An 11,382-nucleotide genomic window follows, 5' to 3' on the forward strand; every position below is an offset into this window, starting at 1 on the left:
TATTGACATAGAATTCTCATACCACACAATTCACCCTTTGAAAGCGCCCGACTCAATAGTTCTTAGTATATTCACAGAGTTGTCCATCTAGCATCACAATCTACTTTATTTTACTTTTATTTATTTATTTTGAGACGAAGTCTTGATCTGTTGCCCAGGCTGGAATGCAGTGGCAGGATCTCAGCTCACTGCAACCTCCGCCTCCTGGGTACAAGCAATTTTCCTGCCTCGGCCTCCTGAGTAGCTGGGATTAGAGGCACACGCCACCATGCTCAGATAATTTTTGTATTTTTAGTACAGACAGGGTTTCACTATGTTGGCTAGGCTATTCTCAAACTCCTGACCTTGTGATCCACCCACCTCAGCCTCCCAAAGTGCTGGGATTACAGGCGTGAGCCACTGCGCGTGGCCTACAATCAATTTTAGAATGCCTTCATCACCCCAAAAAGAAACCCCGTTCCCTTGGGCACCACTCCCCACTCCGCTATCCCCAGCCCCTGGAAACAATGAATCCACTTTATGTCCCTGTGGATTCCGTTGTTGTATACATTTCATATAAATGGAATCATACAACAGGTAGCCTTTGGGGACTGGCTTCTTTCACTGAGCATGTTTTTTTCTAGGTTTATCTGTGCATCAGAACTTCTTTTTTATGGCCAAGTACTATTCCACAGTATGGTGGGACCACATTTTATGTATCCATTCCTCAGCAGATGGACATTTAGGTTGTCTCTGCTTTCTGGCTATTTGGAATAATGCTACTGTGAACATTTCTGTGCAAGTTTTTGTGTAGGCCTGTGTTTTCATTTCTCTCAGGCATCTACTGGGGAACAGAATTGCTGGGTCCTATGTTAAGCTTTTGAGGAACTGCCTGTTTCTCAAGGCAGCTGCACCAACGTATATTCCCACCAGCAGTGTATGAGGGTCCCAAATTTTCCTTCTTCCCATCTCTCTTAGGGACGGGTACTATGGCTCATGTCTGTAATCACAGCACTTTGGGAAGCCAAGGCAGGCCAATCGCTTGAGCACAGGAGTTCAAGACCAGCCTGGGCAAGATGGTAAGACCCCTGTCTCTCCAAAAAATAAAAGAAATGAGTCAGGCGTGATGGCTTACACCTGTGGTTCCAGCTATTTGGGAGGCTGAGGTGGGAGGATCACTTGAGCCCAGGAGGTTGAGGCTGCAGTGGGCTATGATCATGACACTGCACTCCAGCCTGGGCAATCCAGCAAGACCCTAACTCAAAAACAAAACCTCACTGGTCCCCAAGTGGACATCATGAAGGGTCACATGGACACACCATTGGTCACCACTACCCGGCATTATCAGCGCCACAGAGCTGACCCCCTTGCTGCCTCCAGCACCCAACGATGCTGAAATCCTTTGTTCTACATTCTATCTGGTCCATCACTATCCATTTCATCCTGGATAAGGGGACTGTTGAGTCCGGTAATCCCTACTGTGGATAACTTCCCAACCTACTCTTGTTTCTAAATTCAATTTTGTTCTTCAAATGAACCTCGGCAAATTAGAGATATCTATACACGGCGCTTAACTGGGATATCCCTGTATGCAAGATGATGCTAGATGCCTGCCAAGTAATTTGACATGGTCCTTCCCTCCTTCCATCCGACACTGCAGTGAGAGAGCACCTGCTCAGGACTCCTTTTCATTTTAAAATATTTATTTATTTATTTAGAGATAAGGTCTTCCTCTGTGGCCCAGGCTGGAGTGCAATGGTGTGATCACAGCTCTCTGCAGCCTTGACCTCCCAGGCTCAAGAGATCCTCCCATCTCAGCCTCCTAAGTAGCTGGAACCACAGGTGTGAGCCATGATACCTGGCTAGTTTTAAAATTTTTTGTAGAGATGGGATTCTTGGTATGTTACCTAGGCTGGTCTTGAACTCCTGGCCTCAAATAGTCCTCCTGCCTCAGCCTCCCAAAGTATTGGGATTACAGGTGTGAGCTGCTGTGCCCAGCCAATTTTTGTTTTCATTTTCGATCTGAGACTTTCTCCAGACCAACTCCGTCTTTCCACTTTCTCTCCTCCTGAAACCAACCCATAAGGATGATGACCTGAGCCAGGCATGGTGGCCGACACTTGTAGTCCCAGTTACTCAGGAGGCTGAGGCAGGAGGAGCATCTGAACGCAGGAATTTGAATTTAGCCTGGACAACACAGCAAGACCCTATCTCTTTAAACAAATAATGATAAGATGTCCTGGAATTAAATACTGATGACAGTTGCTTAACTCTGTGAATATACTAAAACACACTGAATGACACGCTTTAAAAGGTGAATTTTATGCTCTGCTAATTATATTTCAATAAAGCTGCTATATTATATTTAAAAGGTGACATGAATTTAAAATGTAACCATCCACAATGTGTTAAATGTGTGCTATTAGTGAAATCTTTAGAATATATATATATACATATAAATATACATGCACATACACATACATATATATAACCATAAATCAGGGTATCAAGCCGTTCACGGTGGCTCACACCTATAATCCCAACACTTTGGGAGACCAAGGTAGGAGAATCGCTTGAGCCCAGGAGTTTGAGACCAGCCTGGACAACCCTGTCTCTAACACACACACAAAAATACAAAAATTAGTTGGGCGTGGTGGTATGTGCCTGTAGTCCTAGCTCCTTACCCTGCTTGAGCCTAGGAGGTAGAGGCTGTAGTGAGCTGTGATCCACCACGCTCTCCAGCCAGAGTGATAGAATGAAACTACCTCAAAAAAAAAAAAAAAAAAAGAAGAAAAAAGAAAGAAAGAAAAAGAAAATCAGTGTATCTACTACTTTGAACATATTGAACATGACCAGAATACAACTCTATCCTCAGTTGAAACTATGAATCTATCGCCGACAACAGCAGAGAAGCAAGCAAACTTAATTTAGTTGACATGCAACTTAATTTGCATCATAAAAATGAAAACAACTGCTGTCAGTGAAAGTTCTCAGAGAACATTATTTTACCCAGTTTCCCTCCCTTGCCCGACCAGCCACAGTCCTCCTCCAAAAAAATTCCTCCAGGCAGCTGCTTCCACAGGCACTGTTTTGCACATAGAGAGAGGGTTTTCAAAACACGGTAGCTCTTGACCATCTCAGGGGGCAAGTAAAGTTTACCTAACAAATAACAGAGAAACAGTGATCGGCTGGACCTAATATAAGGTGTCTCGGCTTTTAAATTATTTTCAGAGAGCTAGCAGCAAAAATGTTTTGAAAGTCATAGAGTTTCAAAAGATGGAAACATGACCCAGGATGAGTGAGAATGAAGGCGACCTTGACACTGGATCAGAACTATGTTAAACATGTGGTAGGTAAACACCCAGGGAGGCGCAGCCAGTCACCACGGGCCTGGCCGACAGAGGGCAATGGCCTTGAAGCTGTAATTGCTACCGTGTGACAAGAATGAAAATTATACCACAGCTATGCCAGAAATAATGTATGTGCCACTTCCCCTTTCAAAGTGGGGACGTTCTCAAGTCGATTTAAGCAAAAAGGAGAGAAAGAATCAAGGAATTTCTTTTCTTTTTTTCTTTTTTCTTTTTTGCTTTCGAGATAGAGTCTTGCTCTGCCGCCCGGGCTGGACTGCAGTGGTGCACATCTCGGCTCACTGCAACCTCCGCTTCCTGGGTCCAAGTGAGTCTCCTGCCTCGGCCTCCCGAGTAGCTGGGATTACAGGCGTGCGCCATCACACCAGCTACTTTTTATGTTTTTTAGTCAAGATGGGGTTTCACCCTGTTGGCCAGGCTGGTCTTGAACTTCTGGCCTCAAGTGATCTGCCCAGGGTGTTGGGATTACAGACATGAGGAATGGCGCCCCATCTCTTTTCTGCTTCTTTAAGGTATGCCATTTAAAATGAAATATGGTCGGGCACAGTAGTTCATGGGTATAATCCCAGCACTCTTGGAGGATGAGGTGGGCAGATTACCTGAAGTCAGGGGTTCGAGACTAGCCTGGCCAACATGGCGAAACCGTGTCTCTACTAAAAGTACAAAAAATTAGCCAGGCATGGTGGCACATGGCTGTAATCCCAGCTACTTGGGAGGCTGAGGCAAGAGAATCACCTAAACCCAGAAGGTGGAGGTTGTAGTGAGCCAAGATCATGGCACTGCACTCCAGCCTGGGTGCCAGAGTGAAACCCTGTCTCAAAAAAAAAAAAAAAGAAAAAGAAAAATGAAATACACTTTGAAGTATATATACACCACGACATGGGTAAATCTAGCCTACTAACAAATGCAGCAGTTCACGTAGTTCTCATTTTTGTGGTGAGAGTACTTATAACATCCACTCCTCTTGCATTTTTCAAGAATACATCATGTCGTATGTGATAAATACATACACTGTTATGTGTCAATTGAAAAAAACAAAAACCGTAGGCTGCAGCAGGTCACGTCTGTAATCCTAGCACTTTGGGAGGCCAAGGTGGGAGGATCACCTGAGCCCAGGAGTTCAAGACCAGCCTGGGCAACATAGTGAAACCCTACAAAAAATTTTTAAAAATTAGCCAGACATGGAGGCGTGTGCCTGTAGACCCAGCTATTTGGGAGTTTGTGGCAGGAGGATTATTTGAGCCCAGCAGTCCCAGGCTGTCGTGAGCTATGATTGTGCTATTGCATTCCAGTCTAGGCAACAGAGCAAGACCCTGTCTCTAAAAAGAAAAAAAAAATTTTTTTAAGTAAAATCACACACTAATTTCAAAAGAAAACAAAAGTGAAACAAGCTATCCAAAATGAAAACAAAGTAACGTTTACAAGAATGAAATGTATCATGCCTTCTGGCTGTTTGGTCTTTTTTGCTCCAGAACAAACATCTTTCTTTCTTTTTTTTTTTTTCTCAGAAGGGCTTGTTGACCTACAGAAATAGCAAACTACTGATGAAGCGTAAACCATGACCTGGTCCAAAAAACATCTGAGATGCTCAGATTTTCCAAACTCTTTATTATTTGGAATGTTAACCCAAACCTGCAGGCCTGGGAGCATTCACATATGCAAAGGGCATGTAACCCTGATGGAAAGGTTGCCATATGCCAGATGCTTCTGCTATGCACCTTACACAGATTATCTCATAGAAACTCCAACCAACCCTTATTCCCATTTTAAAGATGGGAAGACGGACACTTAGTGAAGTTACACAGCTAGCAGGTGGTGGAACTGGTACCAGAAACCAGTTCAGATCTGACCTCAAGCCTGTGCTCCTTACACTTCTTTTTTTTTTTTTTTTTTTTCTTTTTGAGATGGAGTTTTGCTCTTGTTGCCCAGGCTGGAGTGCAATGGCCTGATCTCAGTTCACTACAACCTCTGCCTCCCGGGTTCAGGCGATTCTCCTGCCTCAGCCTCCCAAGTAGCTGGGACTACAGGCATGTGCCACTATGCCCAGCTAACTTGTATTTTTAGTAGAGACGAGTTTCTCCGTGTTGGTCAGGCTGGTCTCGAACTCCCGACCTCAGGTGACCCACCTGCCTCGGCCTCCCAAAGTGCTGGGATTACAGGCATGAGCCACTGCGCCCGCCGCTCCTCACACTTCTTATAGCTCGAGGATTAATCATTCACTCGGACACCTGTCAAACTTATCCCTTGACCAATGGGCTGACCACACTGTCCTGAACTCTCTCTCTTGTCAACAGGAAGAGAATGGGGCCCTTCCAAGCTACTGGCTGGAGTTTCATCTCCGCGAAAACAAGGCAAAGGGGGAAAAGTTGTGTTGGCCGCTTTGCTTCCGAGGTAAATGTTTTGAACCCTGTGGTCCAGGCTTTAATCTCCATAAAGCAAGAGATAAGGGGCAGATAGCTACAGCAAAACACTCAAGGGCCAGTCGAATTAACACAGGAACAGAAAATCAAATACCGCACTTTCACGCTTGTAAGTGTAGCTAAACCTTGGGTACTCATGGACACAAAGAAGGCAACAGAAACTGGGCTCTACTACTGGGGAGGGAGAAAGCAGGGCAAGGGTTGAAACACTAACTATTGGGTACTATGCTCAGTACCTGGGGGACGAGATCAATCGCACCCCAAACCTCAGCATCACGCAATAGATCCAGGTAACACACCTGCACATGTCCCCCCAGAATCTAAAATAAAAGTTGAAATTTAAAAATGTAAAAACGAATCATGCAAGGAAAAGCTTGATTTTCCTTGACCAGGGGAGAGCTGCTCGTTCCTGTCCGCAATCAAAGCACCAGCTGAGCTCTTACACAAGAAAGAAACTAAAACCCAAGTCACAGATAGTTCTCATGGTTTTGCACCCAAACGCTCCCGGCCAAAGAGGGCTGTCTGCTCCGGGGTGTGAGGGTTCTCCCGGGAGGCCTGAAATATGACGGTGCTGAGTATTGTGGTGGGTTCCACTCCATCCCTGGTTCTGCCCCGGGCGCTCCTGGGGCGCGAGTGGCCTCTCCTCTCCTCTCCCGGAGCAGGATAAGCCGCAGCACCCCAGGGCTGGCTGGGGCTCGGACGGAGCCGGCGGGCATCGTCTACAACTCTGCACCCTGCAATCGCCGCCTAGAGCCTCCATGCATTGAAGGAGCAGCCTGAACCACAGCACCTGTTTGCCTGCCTGGAGGAGTCCCCCAGGAGCCGGCAGGAGGCCCGAGGCACCCCCGGGGGTCCGGCGCCACAGGCTACCCCCTGAAGAGAACGAGGGCGCCTTCCTGAGCCCCGTTTTCCTTGGGACCGCCCGGCCGCCGCCGCCCTCACCTCGGCCGGATAGCCCGCAGGCCGCTCTCCGCCCGCTGGTCTGCCACTCTCGCAGCCGCCTCAGCCGCCTCCGCCCGGCCTCCCTGGATCCACAGTCGCCTGCGGCCGGGAGCCGGAAGCGGGAAGCCGCGCAGGGGGAGCGGCGCATGCGCGACCCCGCCTCGGAGGCGGGCCAGCGGGCGTGACCCGGAAGGAGGCGCGGCCTCGAGGGCGGGGCGCTCCCGGGGACCTAGGAGTGGGCGTCGGCTCCCCCTGGAAGGGGGCGCGGGCACCGAAGCTGGACGGTGCTCGCGGCAGGGGTGCCGGTGCCCCTCCTTTGAGGGGCGGGTCAGCGGGGTTGGGGGCGCTTTTTGAGGGCGATCCATGCGAGCCTGGCTATCAGTAGGGTTGGGGGTTCTGAGGGGACAGCGAGGTTGAAGGGATCCAGAAGAAGAGCAGCAGGGTTAACTGGGGGTTTTGTGGGGTTAACGGAAGCCTGGGTGATTAGCGGGGCTGGGGAGGGAGTCCTGAGGAGAACAGCGGGTTGGGAGATTTCAAGGGGGGGTACAGTACAGTTAGGGGGACCCTAAGGGAGGACAGCTGGGTTGGGGGGACCCCCAGGAAGGACAGCGGGGTTGGGGGGACGCTAAGCGAGGACAGTGGGATCAGGGGGACCCCGAGGAAGGACAGTGGAGCTAGGAGTGTTTTGGAGGAATCAACGGATGTTTGGAGGAGTTGTCAGTGGGCTCCTGGGGGGGTGTTGGGATTGCGAGTACCTAAGGCAGGCACCCCCGGTGATGGGGAGTCTTAGCGAGGAGAGTCCAAGAAATGCAGAGAGCAGGGTCCCTCACCTGAGAAAAAGAGGCCGAATCAGGCAGAGGCAGGAGGATCACTTCAGCCCAGGAGTTCAGGACGACCAGTCTGGGCAACATAGCAAGACCCCATCTCTACAAATCATTTTTAAAATGAGCCAAGCGTAATCGCACCTGCCTGTGTCCCAACTCCTCCAGAGGCTGAGGTGGGAGGATGACTTGAGCCTGGGAGGTCCAGGCTGCAGTGAGCTGTGATCATGCCACTGCACTCCAGCCTGGGCAACAGAGTAAGACCTTGTCTTAAAACAACAACAACAACAACGAAAAGAGGCGGCATAGACTTCAGACAGGCGGGTCTGGGAAAAACGAATCATATACCTCTCCAGTGGTCTCAGACACCAAAACATACGTACCCATTAGATCCCCTAAACACAGATACCATCTGCCATCAGATATGCAAAACAGGCTTCCAGGCACCCCCAAAATATGTCAGACACTCCACATAGGTCCAGCAGTGACTCCCAAACACATACTAGGTACCCCCAATACAGATGCTGTCAGATACCCTCAAACAGGTGCTGAGAGTCTGAAACACATTCACTTCCACACAGATGCTATTTGGAGATGTAGACAGGCCAGATGCTGCCCCGAGCACCAGCAGCCTCTCAATTGCCATCAGACACCCCAGCCTTGAGGCTGCCTGTCTAATCCAAGTCTCCCACAGGGGAGGCAGTTGAACAGTAACCAGGAGTCAAGCAGAGCAGCTCTCATCAAGGTTGACTGGTCAGACAGGCCCAGAAGATCTCTCCATGGCCAGGCGAGATGGCTCATACCTGTAATCCTAACACTTTGGGAGTCCGAGGAGGGAGGATTGCTTGAGTTCAGGAGTTTGAGACCAGCCTGGGAAACCTAGCATGACCCTGTCTCTCTTTTAGAAAAAAGATTTCCCCAAACCAAATCACTTCAAAACATGCACAACATGTTGTTGAGAGTCCCCCGTTCAGAAGCTGGGGTGGGGGTGGTGTCCCCAAATGGACCAGACTTCAGCTTAAGTCCAACCTTCATGGTCCAGAGGAAGGGAATATGTTCAGGGAATTGGATGTCCCAGAAATGCATGAAGTAATTCATCAGGCACCCTACTGCAGCTGAGGTCAGACACCCCAACATGGGGTTATGGAATTACATAATTTCATTATGATGGATGGGTAGCTGTTCCTTCTCTGAGTATCTGAGTAGCTATGGCTTTTGGACTTAGAGGCATGACTCTTATTTCTTTTTTCTTTTCTTTTTTTGAGACAGAGTCTTGCTCTGTCGCCCAGGCTGCAGTGCAGTGGCACCATCTTGGCTCACTGCAGCCTCCACCTCCTGTGTTCAAGCAATCCTCCTGCCTCAGCCTCCCGAGTAGCTTGGATTACAGGTGTGGGCCACCAAGACTGGCTAATTTTTGTATGTTTTTTAGTAGTCGGGGTTTCACCATGTTGGCCAGGCTGGTCTAAAACTCCTGACCTCAGGTGATCGGCCCACCTCAGCCTCCCAAAGTGCTGGGATTACAGGCATGGGCCACCATGCCCGGCCTCATTTATGAGTCTTTATCATGGGCCAGGGGCTCTAAGAACTAAGGAGACACGGAGAGCTTAGGCCCAGAGCAGGATTTTCTCAGTCTTGGCACTTTCAACAATTAGGGCTGGATAATTCTCAGTGGTGGTGGCAGGGGTGTTCTCCTATGCATTGGAGGGTGTTGGGCAGCATCCCTGGCCTCTATCTAGTAGATGCCAGTGGCTCCCCTGGTCCTGAAAAAAAATGCCACCAGATGTTTCCTTGTCTGAGAGCAACTGGGCTAAGAGACATTCAGACACTCATCCGGCCTAATTCAGACTTCCTGGAGGAAGTGGGCCTGTGCTTTGTCTTAAAAGGATGAGTAAGAGTTAGGTGGGAGAGGGAGTTCCAGGAACAGTGCTGGATGAGCAAGGTAGTATGAACAGCTATGAGACTTCAGGGTGGCTGGACTGTGGAGTCTGGGGATCCTGAGCAGTGGGAGAGAAACGTGGAGGGATAGGTGGGGTCGAATCATAAAGAGCCTCAAAGGTCGAGGCCAGGAACAGGACTGTCTGGCATGGTATGTGTTGTCTGTTCTCTGAAAAGCATCCCGACTTTATCCTGGAGACCCACCTTTTCTAATTACCTGCAGTGTGATTCATTCTCTGTTCTGTTTGTTTAACTTACTGTGAGGCTGTTTCCTCCATGGGATTTTTTTTTTTTTTTGAGACGGAACCTTGCTCTGTTGCCCAGTCACTTCTGGCTCTGAATACCTTTGAAAGCAGGTAGGCATGTGGCAAGTTATACCTTGGGAGGGCCTTTCTCAGCCTACTAGGAACAAGACACAGGTGTTCTGGCCCCTGCGTGCCTCCTGACACAGGTAGGGAGGGGGTTGTGGTCAGAGAACAGAGTTAGGGTCTCTGGTTTATTTTATTCATTAATTATTATTATTATTATTGTTGAGATGGAGTTTTGCTCTTGTTGCCCAGGCTGGTGCAATGGTGCAATCTTGGCTCACTGCAACCTCCACCTCCCAGGTTCACGCCATTCTCCTGCTTCAGCCTCCGGAGTAGCTGGGATTATAGGCATGCGCCACCATACCTGGCTAATTTTGTATTTTTAGTAGGGATGGGGTTTCTCCATGTTGGTCAGGCTGTTCTCGAACTCCTGACCTCAAGTGATTCACCTGACTTAGTCCCCCAAAGTGCTGGAATTATAGGCATGAGCCACCGTGCCCTGCTATTTTTATTTTTGCAGTTTTGCGGAGGCAAGGGTCTGTGATTTAAATGTTAGCTTTACCTCTTCTTGGCAAAATTATATTTTGTTATTGTTAGATGACAATAACAAAAAATAATAAAGAGGATGATGGCTCCTCCTTCCTTCCCTTCCCCTCCCTTCTCTCCTCCTTCCCCCCTCGGAAAAAAAAAAAAAGAAAAAAAAAGGAGGATGATGATTACGATACAAGATACCATTGCCCGTATGTACCAGCCAAGTGCTACGTACATCATCTTTTTTTTTTTTTAGATGGAGTCTTGCTCTGTTGCCCAGGCTGCAGTAGAGTGGCGTGATCTTAGCTCACGGCAACCTCTGCCTCTTGGGTCCAAGGGATCCTCCCACCTTAGCTTCCCAAGTAGCTTGGAATTACAGGTGTGCACCACCATGCCCTGCTAATTGTTTTGTGTTTCTAGTGGAGACAGGGTTTAACCACGTTGGACAGGCTGGTCTCAAACTCCTGAACTCAAGTGATCCGCCCACCTTTGGTCTCCCAAAGTGCTGGGATTACAGGTGTGAGACACCACACCCGGCCTTTACCCACATCATTTATTTTTTCTTTTTAGGGACAGGGTCTCACTCTGTGGCCCAGCCAGAGGGCAGTGGCAGATCATAGTTCACCGTAGCCTTGAACCCCTGGGCTCAAGCAATGCCCATCTCAGCCTCCCGAGTAGCTAGTATTATAGGTGAGTGCCACCACACCTGGCTAACTTTTAAACATTTTTTTGTAGAGATGAAGGTCTCACTATGTTGCCCAGGCTGGTCTCAGACCCCTGAGCTCAAGGGCTCCTCCTGCCTCAGGCTCCCAAAGCACTGAGATGACAGGCGTGAGCTAACGCGCCCGGTCCCACATCATTTCTTACACACAAACTCAAATCTTTCTTCATCTCAAAGGATTGTCCAGCAAATCAAAATCAAATTATGTCTCTAGGAGGAAGCTTAATTCCCACCACCCTGAGGGTGGCCTGGATGTCATGACTTGCTTTCAAAGAATAGAGAAGAGAAAGTGAAAAGTAGTAACTTTGGAGATGTCACTGTTACCAAGATGAAGACTGACATCTCCAGGGATGTCCT

The 11,382-nt window shown here is 48.7% G+C and overlaps 1 protein-coding gene across 7 annotated transcripts in view; it reads right to left on the reverse strand.

Annotated features, from left to right (window-relative positions):
- ARHGEF18 (Rho/Rac guanine nucleotide exchange factor 18) overlaps positions 1-11,382 on the reverse strand; it is a 118,343-nt gene that overhangs the window by 71,520 nt on the left and 35,441 nt on the right. For 2 of the 7 annotated variants that reach the window (XM_032252046.1, XM_032252044.1), the window contains exon 1: positions 6,710-6,849. The exons of the other annotated variants lie outside the window; for them this stretch is intronic. The gene's annotated coding sequence lies outside the window, so the exon portion shown is untranslated. Of the gene's footprint in view, positions 1-6,709; positions 6,850-11,382 lie in introns of those variants that run through there. 7 annotated transcript variants of the gene reach the window in all.

Source organism: Sapajus apella, unplaced genomic scaffold (genome assembly GCF_009761245.1).
Source record: "Sapajus apella isolate SASKATOON/1434 unplaced genomic scaffold, GSC_monkey_1.0 scaffold77, whole genome shotgun sequence".
Taxonomy (NCBI): Eukaryota; Metazoa; Chordata; class Mammalia; order Primates; family Cebidae; genus Sapajus; species Sapajus apella.